The sequence below is a fragment of the Macaca nemestrina genome, chromosome X (genome assembly GCF_043159975.1).
Source record: "Macaca nemestrina isolate mMacNem1 chromosome X, mMacNem.hap1, whole genome shotgun sequence".
Classification (NCBI taxonomy): Eukaryota; Metazoa; Chordata; class Mammalia; order Primates; family Cercopithecidae; genus Macaca; species Macaca nemestrina.
The window spans coordinates 74,284,245-74,298,478 of record NC_092145.1 but is presented as its reverse complement, the minus strand read 5'-3'; the positions used below and the strand labels follow the sequence as shown (position 1 = coordinate 74,298,478).

The window sequence follows — 14,234 nt, the reverse complement described above, 5'->3', positions numbered from 1 at the left end:
ACCAACTAGATAACAATACTTTGCAGAGCTGGGGAAAAGTTCTCCAGAAGGCTGTGTATGTTCTGAATTACCATCCAATATATGTCACTGTTTCTCCCATAATCAGGATTCACAGGTCCAGGAATCAAGGGGTGGAAGTGGAAGTGGCACCACTCAGCATCACCCCTAGTGATCCATTAGCAATATTTTTGCTTCCTGTTTCCGCAACACTACATTCTACTGGCTTAGTTCCGAGGAAGGAACGCTGCCACAAAGAGACACAACAACAATTCCATTAAACTGGAAGGTAAGATTGACACCTGGACAATTTGGGCTCCTCCTACCTCTAAGTCAACAAACTAAGAAGGAAGTTACAGTGTTGGCTGTGGATGAAATCAGTCTACTATATCACGATGGAGGTAGGGATATTCCTCCTACCTCTATTGAATAAGAATGGTGAGAGAGAACATCTTTGTCATGTACCTGTTTTCAAAGGGAATGCTTCCAGCTTTTTCCCATTCAATATGATATTGAATGGGCAGAGTACATGGAATACAGAAGATCCCTTAGTATTATCTTAATATTAGATCTCTTAGTATTATCATGCCCTGTGATTAAGGTTAATGGAAAACCACAACAGCCCAATCCAGGCAGGACTACAAATGGCCCAGACTCTTCAAAAATAAAGGTTTGGGTCACTCCACCAGGAAAACAACCATGACCTGTTGAGGTGCTTGCTGAAAGCAAAGGGAATACAGTATGGGTAGTAGAAGAAGGTAGTTATCAATAACAGCTATGACCACATGATCAGTTGCAGAAATAAGGACTGTAATTGTCATGAGTATTTCCTCTTTATTTTTTTAATTGAAATAGTATGTTATTTATGTTATTGCAGTCTCTCTCTTTTTTCTTTTGTTTGTTATTTTTCTTTTTTTTTCTTTATTTCCTATAAAAAATATAGGATACATGTGCAGAATGTGCAGGTTTGTTAGATAGGTATATATGTGCTGTGGTGATTTGCTGTACCTATTGACTCATCCTCTAATTTCCCTCCCCTCACCCCTCAAACCCCTCAACAGACCCTGGGGTTTGTTGTTTCCCTTTCTGTGTCCATGTGTTCTCAATGTTCAACTCCCACTTATGAATGAGAACATGCGGTGTTTGGTTTTCTGTTCCTCTGTTAGTTTGCTGAAGATATGGCTTCCAGCTTCATTCATGTCCCTGCAAAGGACATAATCTCATTCATTTTTATGGTTGCATAGTATTCCATGGTGTATATGTACCACATTTTCTTTATCCAGCCTATCACTGATGGGTTTTTGGATTGGTTCCATGTCTTTGCTATTGTAAATAGTGCTACAATAAACATATGGGTGCATGTGTCTTTACAGTAGAATGATTTCTATTCCTTTGGGTATATATTCAGAAATGGGAAAGCTGGGTCAAAAGGTATTTCTGGTTCTAAATCCTTGAGGAATCGCCACACTGTCATCCACAATGGTTGAACTAATTTACGTTCCCACCAACAGGGTAAAAGTGTTCCTATTTCTACACAGTCTCATCAGCATCTATTGTTTCCTGACCTTTTAGTAATTGCCATTCCGACTGGAATGGGATGGTATCTCATTGAGCTTTTGATTTGCATTTCTCTGATTATCAGTGATTTTGAGTTTTTTTTCATGTATTTGTTGGCAGCATAAAAGTCTTCTTTTGAAAAGTGTCTGTTCATATCCTTTGCCCACTTTTTGATGGGGTTTTGTGTGTGCGTGTGTGTGTGTGTGTGTGTGGGTGTGTGTGTGTATTTTGTAAATATGTTTAAGCTACTTGTAAATTCTGGATATTAGACATTGTCAGGTGAGTAGATTGCAAAATTTTTCTCCCATTCTGTAGGTTGCCTATTCACTCTGATGGTAGTTTATTTTGCTGTTCAGAAGTGCTTTAGTTTAATTAGATACCATTTGTCAATTTTGGCTTGTGTTGCAATGGCTTTTGGCATTTTTGTCAAGAAGTCTTTGCCCATGCCTATGTCCTGAATGGTATTGCCTAGGTTGATGAAACATATCTCAAAATAATAAGAGCTATTTATGAGAAACCCATAGCCAATATCATATTGAATGGGGAAAAGTTGGAAGCATTCCCTTTGAAAACAGGTACCTGACAAAGATGTCCTCTCTCACTACTCTTATTCAACAGGGTATTGGAAGTTCTGGCCAGGGCAATCGGGCAATAGAAAGAAATAAAGCATATTCAGCTAAGAAGAGAGGAAGTCAAATTATCTCTCTTTGCTGACGACATGATTTTATATTTAGAAAAACCCATCATCTTTGCCCAAAAATTTCTTGAACTTATAAGCAATTTCAACAAAGTCTCAGGATGCAAAATCAATGTGCAAAAATCACAAGCATTCCTTTACACCAACAAGAGGCAAGCAGACAGCCAAATCACGAATGAACTCCCACTCATAATTGCTACAAAGAGAATAAAATACCTAGGAACACAGCTAACAAGGGATGTGAAGGACGTCTTCCAGGAGAACTACAAACCACTGCTCAAGGAAATCAGAGAGAACACAAACAAATGGAAAAACATTCCATGCTTATAGATAGGAAGAATCAATATCATGAAAATGGCCATACTGACCAAAGTAATTTATAGATTCAGTGCTATTCCCATTAAACTACCATTGACATTCTTCACCAAATTAGAACTATTTTAAATTTCATATGGAATCAGAGAATACCTTTTATAGCCAAGACAATCCTAAGCAAAAAGAGCAAAGCTGGAGGCATCAGGCTACCTGACTTCAAACTATATTACAAGGCTACAGTAACCAAAACAGCATGGTACTGGTATCAGTCCAGACATATAGACTATTGGAGCATAGCAGAGACCTCAGGAATAACACCACACATCTACAACCATCTGATCTTTGACAAACCTGATACAAACAAGCAATGGGGAAAGATCTCCTATTCAGTAAATGGTGCTAAGAAAACTGGCTAGTAATATACAGAAAACAGAAGCTGGACCCCTTCCTTAGACCTTATACAAAAATTAACTCAAGATGGACTAAAGACTTAAATGTAAAACCCAAAACCATAAAAACCATAGAAGAAATGTCTTATTTATTTTATTAGAAACATGTTTGTGCATGTATACAGTTATACTAAGAATATATCTTCATTTCACTTTCTTTTTTCTTTATCATGTGACAAAAGATTTATTCATTTCATACCAGCAATTAAATGTTATTAACTTTATGTAATAGCATTTGGGTTGGAGATTGGTGCGTTTCCAGTTTTATGAAGGATGGTTGTATTATGTTAGGTGTAATTATGACCTTATTATTGTCTTCATTTGAAAATTATGTGTGTTCTTAGGAGATATGTATGGGTTCAAGTTGATAAGGGATGGAATTATGATGGTTAATATTGAGTGTCAAGTTGATTATATTGAAGAATGCAAAGTATTGTTCCTGGGTGTGTCTGTAAGGGTGTTGCCAAAGGAGATTAACATTTGAGTCAGTGGTGTGGGAAAGGAAGACCCACACTCAATCTGGGTGGGCACAACCTAATCAGCTGTTAGCACAGCCAGAATAAAAGCAGGCAGAAGAACGTGAAAAGTCTAGACTGGCTTAGTCTCCCAGCCTACATCTTTCCCCCATGCTGAATCCTTCCCATCCTCAAACATCGGAATCCAACTTTTTCAGCCTTGGGTCTCAAATTAGCTTCCTTGGTTCTCAACTTGTAGATGGCCTCCTGTGGGACCTCACTGTATGGTCGTGTGAGTCCATACTCCTTAATAAACTCTCCCTTATATAAACATCTATCCTATTAGTTCTGTCCTTCTAGAGAACCGTGACTTATAAAAGGAACACAAAGAGGATCAATGAGTTTGAGAATAGTAAGCAAAAGGTAGAAAAGTGTAATATCAGACTAGAGAGTTGGGCCCAAAGCAACCCAATCTACAATCACACTGATATGATCTTCCTCAAAAGTAACTACCATTATGACTTATTTCACTATAAATTAGGTTCATCTGTTTCTGAACTTCATAATATTAGAATTATATAGTTTTAGCACTTTTGTATCCGGATATTTTTTGTGATATTTTTCACCTACAGCACTAATTTATTTGCTTTACATGAAGACTCTATAATATATTTATCAATTCTACTGTTTTGGCCATTTGAATTGATTTTAGTCTTTGGCTATTAAAAATAGTGCTCCTATGAATATTCATGCACATACCTTTTGGTGCACATATGCATACATTTTTGTTGGTATATGTCTAGGACTGGAATTGCTAGAAAAGAGAGTTTGATTATGTCCAGTTTTAGTATTTACATTGGAATATTTTTAAAAAGTCATTTTACCCATTCAGTATGATACTGAATGGGCAAAAACTGGAAAAATTCCCTTTGAAAACTGGCACAAGACAGGGATGCCCTCTCTCACCACTCCTATTCAACATAGTGTTGGAAGTTCTGGCTAGGGCAATCAGGCAAGAGAAAGAAATAAAGAGTATTCAGTTAGGAAAAGAAGTCAAATTGTCCCTGTTTGCAGATGACATGATTGTATATTTAGAAAACCCCATTGTTTCAGCCCAAAATCTTCTTAAACTGATAAGAAACTTCAGCAAAGTCTCAGGATACTAAATTAATGTGCAAAAATCATAAGCATTCTTATACACCAGTAACAGACAAACAGAGAGCCAAATCATGAATAAACTTCCATTCACAATTGCTTCAAAGAGAATAAAATACCTAGGAATCCAACTTACAAGGGATGTAAAGGACCTCTTCAAGGAGAACTACAAACCCCTGCTCAGTGAAATAAAAGAGGACACAAACAAATGGAAGAACATGCCATGCTCATGGATAGGAAGAATCAATATCATGAAAATGGCCATACTGCCCAAGGTAATTTATAGATTCAATGCCATCCCCATCAAGCTACCAATGAGTTTCTTCACAGAATTGGTAAAAACTGCTTTAAAGTTCATATGGAACCAAAAAAGAGCCCGCATCTGCAAGACAATCCTAAGTCAAAAGAACAAAGCCGGAGGCATCATGCTACCTGACTTCAAACTATACTGCAAGGCTACAGTAACCAAAAGAGCATGGTACTGGTGCTAAAACAGAGATATAGACCAATGGAACAGAACAGAGTCCTCAGAAATAATACCACACATCTACAGCCATCTGATATTTGATAAACCTGAGAAAAACAAGAAATGGGGAAAGGATTCCCTATTTAATAAATGGTGCTGGGAAAATTGGCTAGCCATAAGTAGAAAGCTGAAACTGGATCCTTTCCTTACTCCTTATACGAAAATTAATTCAAGATGGATTAGAGACTTAAATGTTAGACCTAATACCATAAAATCTCTAGGAGAAAACCTAGGTAGTACCATTCAGGACATAGGCATGGGCAAGGACTTCATGTCGAAAACACCAAAAGCAACGGCAGCAAAAGCCAAAATGGACAAATGGGATCTCATTAAACTAAAGAGCTTCTGCACAGCAAAAGAAACTACCATCAGAGTGAACAGGCAACCTACAGAAAGGGAGAAAAGTTTTGTAATCTACTCATCTGACAAAGGGCTAATATCCAGAACCTACAAAGAACTCAAACAAATTTACAAGAAAAAAAGAAACAACCCCATCAAAAAGTGGGCAAAGGATATGAATAGACATTTCTCAAAAGAGGACATTCATACAGCCAACAGACACATGAAAAAATGCTCATCATCACTGGCCATCAGAGAAATGCAAATCAAAACCACAATGAGATACCATCTCACACCAGTTAGAATGGCAATCATTAAAAAGTCAGGAAACAACAGGTGCTGGAGAGGATGTGGAGAAATAGGAACACTTTTACTAGTTCATCCATTATGGAAAACAGTATGACGATTCCTCAAGGATCTAGAACTAGAAGTACCATATGACCCAGCCATCCCATTACTGGGTATATACCCAAAGGATTATAAATCATGCTGCTTTAAAGACACATGCACACGTATGTTTATTGCGGCACTATTCACAATAGCAAAGACTTAGAATCAACCCAAATGTCCATCAGTGACAGACTGGATTAAGAAAATGTGGCACATATACACCATGGAATACTATGCAGCCATAAAAAAGGATGAGTTTGTGTCCTTTGTAGGGACATGGATGCAGCTAGAAACCATCATTCTCAGCAAACTATTGCAAGAACAGACACTGCATGTTCTCACTCACAGGTGGGAACTGAACAATATCACTTGGACTCGGGAAGGGGAACATCACACACTGGGGCCTATCACGGAGAGGGGGGAGGGGGGAGGGATTGCATTGGGAGTTATACCTGATGTACATGACGAGTTGATGGGTGCTGACGAGTTGATGGGTGCAGCACACCAACATGGCACAAGTATACATATGTAACAAACCTGCACGTTATGCACATGTACCCTAGAACTTAAAGTATAAAAAAAAAAAAAAAAAAAAAAAAAGTCATTTTACCAATTGTATTTCCAGAAAGAGTGTTTGAAATTCCAGGAATTCCACATCCTTTCCAACATTTAGCGTCATTTGTCTTTTTTATGTTTTTATTTTAGCCATTCTAGTGGATATGCAGTTTCATTGTTTTAATTTACATTTCCCTAACAAGTAATTAAATGGAGCACTCCATCACATTTGGATACCCTCTTTTGCGCAAAGTCCTTTTTCATGGAAATCTTTTGCCTGTTTGTTTTTAACAGTGATTGGGACCATATGATAGAGCAACAGGAGACAGAAAGGTTTATTATAGAGTTGGATGTGAAAGTATGTATAACAGAATGTGATGAGGACATAATGGAAATGATGCTGTTTATGAAGGTTTTCATAACTATGGTGGCTATAGTAATTATGACTATGGAAATAATGGCTTCGATGACAGAATGATAGATAGAAGAGGTATGGGAAGACATGACTATGGCAGAGCTAGTGCTGCAAGTTCAGGTTTTCATGGTGGTCATTTCTTTTATATATTAGAGGGTTGCCTTTTCATGCAACTGAAGATAACATTGCTAATTTCTTCTCACCACTAAATCCAATACGAATTCATATTGATATTGAAGCTAAAGACAGGGCAACAGAAGTAGATATAAAGTTTGTGACACACAAAGATACAGTAGTTTCCGTGTCTAAACATGAAAAAAAAAATGCAACGTTGATAAATTAAACTATTCTTGAATTCTGCTCTGGAATGAGAGGTTCTGGAATGGGAGGCCACAGCAGAGATGGAATGAATAATCAAAGAGGTTATGGATCTGTTGTAAAAATGAAAATGGGGAACAATTACATGGAAAATATGGTGCTTCTGATGGCTTGGGAATTTACGGCCGTGGTGGTGAAGGCAGTGGAGGTTACTATAGGCAAGGTGGCATGAGTGGAGGTAAATAGTGTGGAATGTACTGAAAGCATAACAACCAACATACAAGCCTTGACAACAGCATCTAGTCTACTAGACTTTCTTACAGATTTAATTTCTTTTGTATTTTAAGAACTTTATAACAAGCTTGGCATAGTGGCTCACGCCTGTAATCCTAGCTCTTTGGGAGGCTGAGGCGGGTAGATCATTTGAGTTCAGGAATCTAAAAGCAGCCTGGGCAACATGGTAAAACCCTTTCTCTACCAAAAGTAGGAAAATTAGCCCAGTGTGGTGGCACATGCCTGGAGTTCCAGCTACTTGGGGGGCTGAAGCAGAAGGATAGCTTGAACCCATGAGGCCAAGGTGGCAGTGAGTCAAAGTGGCGCCACTGCATTCCAACTTGGGTGACAAAGTGATACTCTGTCTCAGAAACAAAGGACTTTATAATGGCTTAATGACTAAAGGAATGTGTTTTCAGAATATTATTTGGTAAAGCAATGGATTGTGATGGGAAAAATCTGGTTTCTGTAGGTTTCATTTGTTGCATACTTTGAATTAAAAATAATTTTTATATTTAAACCACTGATATTAAAATTTTTATATACTAGTTACTCCTAAAAACGTGTTGCTTTCATAAGATCTGGATTGGTGTATTTTACTATTAGTTCTACAAGAAGTAATGTGGTGTAATTTTAGAGGATAATGGTTTGCCTCTGCATAAACTGCAAGTCTTAAGCAGACATCTGGAACTGAGCTTGACAAATAATTAGTGTAACCTTTTTCTTTAATTTCTCCTGGAAAACACAGTAAGTATAAAGACTAAAGATGAAGAGGCTTCAGGAGTATAAATTCAGCTGATTATTTCTATATTAGTTATTCTTGTTCAACTGTCATTTATCAAACATAGCTCTGAAATGTTGATAATCTAAGAGGTACTTTAGATACTGAATATTCATAATTGTGTTTACTGGGGATGGGAGTGCTGGAAGTTTGAATTCTAGCCTTATATTTTGGAGTAAAATCCCTTCAGCTCTTGGCCAAAATATGAAAAAATATTTCCAAAAAGTTATAGTTGTGAGTTATTTCAAGACGTCTTAGAATAGGGTTAAGGTTCTTAGTGACACAAGAATTCAGTATAAGTACATAGGTATTTACTATGGAGTATAATTCTCACAAATGTATTTGCAGTTTTCTGCTCAAAAGAACATACGGTTATTAAATAATTATATAAATAATGACTTTTTAAAAATGTAAACAACAGATAGTGGGTGGCAGTTCCAAGATGGCCAAATAGGAACAGCTCCAGACTACAGCTCCCAGCATGAGTGACTCAGAAGACAGGTGATTTCTGCATTTCCAGCTGAGGTACTGGGTTCATCTCACTGGGGCGTGTTGGACAGTGGGTACAGGACAGTGGGTACAGTCCACTGAATGAGAGCCAAAGCAGGGCAAGGTATCACCTCACCCAGAAAGTGCAAAGGGTAAGGGAATTCCCTTTCCTAGCCAAGGGAAACCGTGACACATAGCACCTGGAAAATCAGGTCACTCCCATCCTAATACTGCACTTTTCCATTGATCTTAGAAAACGGCACACCAGGAGATTATATCCCGTGCCTGGGTTGGAGGGTCCCACACCCATGGGGCCTCCCTCATTGCTGGCACAGCAGTCTGAGATCTAACTGCAATGCGGCAACAAGGCTCAGAGATGGGCACCCACCATTGCTGAGGCTTGAGTAAGTAAACAAAGTGGCTGGGAAGCTCGAACTGAGTGGAACGCACCACAGCTCAAGGAGGCCTGCCTGCCTCTGTAGACTCCACCTCTGGGGACAGTTCATAGCCAAACAAAAGGCAGCAGAAACCTCTGCAGATTTAAATGTCCCTGTCTGACAGCTTTGAAGAGAGTAGTGCTTCTCCCAGCATGGAGTTTGAGATCTGAGAACGAACAGACTGCCTCCTCAAGTGGGTCCCTGAACCCTGAGTAGCCTAACCGGGAGGCACCCCCCAGTAGGGGCAGACTGACACCTCACATGGCTGGGTACCCCTCTGAGACGAAGCTTCCAGAGGGACGATCAGGAAGCAACATTTGCTGCTCAGCAATATTCACTCTTCTGCAGCCTCTGGTGTTGATACCCAGGCAAACAAGGTCTGGAGTGGACCTCCAGCAAACTCCAACAGACCTGCAGCTGAGGGCCCTGACTGTTAGAAGGAAAACTAACAAAAAGAAAGCACATCCACACAAAACCCCACCTGTATGTCACCATCATCAAAGACCAAAGGTAGATAAAAGCACAAAGATGGGGAAAAAACAGAGCAGAAAAGCTGAAAATTCTAAAAATCAGAGTGCCTCTCCCCCTCCAAAGGAGTGCAGCTCATCACCAGCAACGGAACAAAGTTGGATGGAGAATGACCTTGACGAGTTGAGAAAAGAAGGCTTCAGATGACCAAATTTCTCTGAGCTAAAGGAGGAAGTTCAAACCCATTGCAAAGGAGCTAAAAACTTTGAAAAAAGATTAGATGAAAGATTAACTAGAATAACCAATGTAGAGAAGTCCTTAAATGACCTGATAGAGCTGAAAACCATGGCACGAGAACTACATGACAAATGCACAAGCTTCAGTAACCAATTCAATCAACTGGAAGAAATGGTATCAGTGACTGAAGATCAAATGAATGAAATGAAGTGAGAAGAGAAGCTTAGAGAAAAAAGAGTAAAAAGAAACAAAGAAAACCTCCAATAAATACAGGACTATGTGAAAAGACCAAATCTCCATCTTATTGGTGTACCTGAAAGTGACCGGGAGAATGGAGCCAAGTTGGAAAACACTCTTCAGGATACCATCCAGGAGAACTTCCTCAACCTAGTAAGGCAGGCCAACATTCAAATTCAGGAAATACAGAGAACATCACAAAGATACTTCTCGAGAAGAGCTACTCCAAGACACATGATTGACAGATTCACCAAAGTTGAAATGAAGGAAAAAATGTTAAGGGCAGCCAGAGAAAAAGGGCGGTTTACCCACAAAGGGAAGCCCATCAGACTAACAGCAGATCTCTCGGCAGAAACTCTCCAAGTCAGAAGAGAGTGGGGGCCAATATTCAACATTCTTAAAGAAAAGAAATTTCAACCCAGAATGTCATATCCAGCCAAACTAAGTTTTACAAGTGAAGGAGAATTAAAACCCTTTACAGACAAGCAAATGCTTAGAGATTTTGTCACCACCAGGCCTGCCCTACAAGAACTCCTGAAGGAAGCATTAACCATGGAAAGGAACAACCGGTACCAATCACTGCAAAAAAAAATGCCACTTTCAACCAACAAAGATCAAAAGAGACAAAGAAGGCCATTACATAATGGTAAAGGGATCAATTCAACAAGAAGAGCTAACTATCCTAAATATATATGCACCCAATACAAGAGCACTCAGATTCATAAAGCAAGTCCTTAGAGACTTAGAAAGAGACTTAGACTCCCACACAATAATAATAATAATGGGAGATTTTAGCACCCCACTGTCAACATTACACAGAACAACAAGACAGAAAGTTAACAAGGATATGCAGGAATTGAACTCATCTCTGCACAAAGCAGACCTACTAGACAGCTACAGAATTCTCAACCCCGAAACAACAGAATATACATCCTCTGAGCACCACATCACACTTATTCCAAAATTGACCACAAAGTTGGAAGTAAAACACTCCTCAGCAAATGTAAAATAACGTAAATTATAACAAACTGTCTCTCAGATCATAGTGCAATCAAACTAGAACTCAGGATTAAGAAACTCACTCAAAACCACTCAACTACATGGAAACTGAACAACCTGCTCCTGAATGACTACTGGGTACATAACGAAATGAAGGCAGAAATAAAGATGTTCTTTGAAACCAATGAGAACAAAGATTTTTATAAAACATACCAGAATCTCTGGGACACATTTAAAGCAGTGTGTAGAGGGAAATTTATAGCACTAAATGCTCACAAGAGAAAGTAGGAGACATCTAAAGTTGACACCCTAACATCACGATTAAAAGAATAAGAGAAGCAAGAGCAAACACATTCAAAAGCTAGCAGAAGGCAAGAAATAACTAAGACCAGAGCAGAATTGAAGGAGATAGGGACACAAAAAACCCTTCAAAAGATCAATGAATCCAGGAGCTGGTTTTTTGAAAAGATCAACAAAATTGATAGACTGCTTGCAAGACTAACAAAGAAGAAAGGAGAGAAGAATCAAATAGACTTAATAAAAAAATGGTAAAGGGGATATCACCACCAATCCCACAGAAATACAAACTACCATCAGAGAATACGATAAACACCTCTATGCAAATAAACTAGAAAACTTAGTCTTTGCTATTGTGAATAGTGCCGCAGTGAACATACATGTGCATGTGTCTTTATAGCAGCATGATTTATAATCCTTTGGGAATATACCCAGTAATGGTATGGCTGGGTCATATGGTACTTCTGGTTCTAGATCATTGAGGAATCGTCATACTGTTTTCCATAATGGTTGAACTAGTTTACAATCCCACCAACAGTGTAAAAGTGTTCCTATTTCTCCACATCCTCTCCAGCACCTGTTGTTTCCTGACTTTTTAATGATCGCCATTCTAACTGGTGTGAGATGGTATCTCATTGTGGTTTTGATTTGCATTTCTCTGATGGCCAGTGATGATGAGCATTTTTTCATGTGTCTGTTGGCTGTATGAATGTCTTCTTTTGAGAAATGTCTGTTCATATCCTTTGCCCACTTTTTCATGGGTCAGGTAACATGATGCTTCCAGCTTTGTTCTTTTGACTTAGGATTGTCTTGGCAATGTGGGCTCTTTTTTGGTTCCATATGACCTGAAAGCAGTTTTTTCCAATTCTGTGAAGAAACTCATTGGTAGCTTGAAGGGGATGGCATTGAATCTATAAATTACCTTGGGCAGTATGGCCATTTTCATGATATTGATTCTTCCTATCCATGAGCATGGTATGTTCTTCCATTTGTTTGTGTCCTCTTTTATTTCACTGAGCAGTGGTTTGTAGTTCTGCTTGAAGAGATCCTTTACATCCGTTGTAAGTTGGATTCCTAGGTATTTTACTCTATTTGAAGCAATGGTGAATGGAAGTTCATTCATGATTTGGCTCTCTGCTTGTCTGTTACTAGTGTATAAGAATGCTTGTGATTTTTCAACATTAATTTTGTATCCTGAGACTTTGCTGAAGTTGCTTATCAGCTTAAGGAGATTTTGGGCTGAGATGATACGGTTTTCTGAATACACGATCATGTCATCTGCAAACAGGGACAGTTTGACTTCTTCTTTTCCTAACTGAATACCCTTGATTTCTTTCTCTTGCCTGATTGCCCTAGCCAGAATTTCCAGCACTATGTTGAATAGGAGTGGTGAGAGAGGGCATCCCTGTCTTGTGCCAGTTTTCAAAGGGAATTTTTCCAGTTTTTGCCCATTCAGTATGGTATTGGCTGTGGGTTTGTCATAAATAGCTCTTATTATTTTGAGATACGTTCCATCAATACCGAATTTATTGAGAGTTTTTAGCATGAAGTGCTGTTGAATTTTGTCAAAAGCCTTTTCTGCATCTATTGAGACAATCATGTGGTTTTTGTCTTTGGTTCTGTTTATATGCTGGATTACATTTATTGATTTGTGTGTGTTGAACCAGCCTTGCATTCCAGGGATGAAGCCCACTTGATCATGGTGGATAAGCTTTTTGATGTGCTGCTGGATTCAGTTTGCCAGGATTTTATTGAGGATATTTTCATCAATGTTCATCAGGGATATTGGTCTAAAATCCTCTTTGTTTGTTGTGTCTCTGCCAGGCTTTGGTATCAGGATGATATTGGCCTCATAAAATGAGTTAGGGAGGATTTCCTCTTTTTCTATTGATTGGAATAGTTTCAGAAGTAATGGTACCAGCTCTTCCTTCTACCTCTGGTAGAATTCGGCTGTGAATCCATCTGGTCCTAGACTTTTTTTGGTTCATAAGCTATTAATTATTACCTCAATTTTAGAGCCTGCTATTGGTCTCTTCAGGGATTCAACTTCTTCCTGGTTTAGTCTTGGGAGAGTGTAAGTGTCCAGGAAATTATCCATTTCTTCTAGATTTTCTAGTATATTTGCATAGAGGTGTTTATGGTATTCTCTGATGGTAGTTTGTATTTCTGTGGGGTCAGTGGTGATATCCCCTTTATCATTTTTTTATTAAGTCTATTTGATTCTTCTCTCTTTTCTTCTTTATTAGTCTTGCTAGCAGTCTATCAATTTTGTTGATCTTTTCCAAAAACCAACTCCTGGATTCATTGATTTTTTGGAGGGTTTTTTGTGTCTCTATCTCCTTCAGTTTTGCTCTGATTTTAATTATTTCTTGACTTCTGCTAGCTTTTGAATGTGTTTGCTCTTGCTTCTCTAGTTCTTTTAATTTTAATATTAGAGTGTCCATTTTAGATCTTTCCAGCTTTCTCTTGTGAGCATTTAGTGCTATAAAATTCCCTCTACACACTGCTTTAAATGTGTCCCAGAGATTCTGGTATGTTGTATCTTTGTTCTTATTGGTTTCAAAGAACATCTTTATTTCTGCCTTCATTTCGTTATGTACCCAGTAGTCATTCAGGAGCAGATTGTTCAGTTTCCATGTAGTTGAGCAGTTTTCATTGAGTTTCTTAGTCCTGAGTTCTAGTTTGATTGCACTGTGGTGTGAGAGACAGTTTGTTATAATTTCTGTTCTTGTACATTTGCTGAGGAGTGTTTTACTTCCAGTTATGTGGTCAATTTTGGAATAAGTGCGATGTGGTGCTGAGAAGAATGTATATTCTGTTGATTTGGGGTGGAGAGATCTGTAAATGT

General features: G+C 38.5%; 1 pseudogene; it reads left to right on the top strand.

The window, feature by feature from the left end:
- Positions 1-392: 392 nt before the first annotated feature.
- LOC105464569 (heterogeneous nuclear ribonucleoprotein H3-like) lies at positions 393-9,585 on the top strand (annotated as a pseudogene).
- The last annotated feature ends 4,649 nt before the right edge of the window (positions 9,586-14,234 follow it).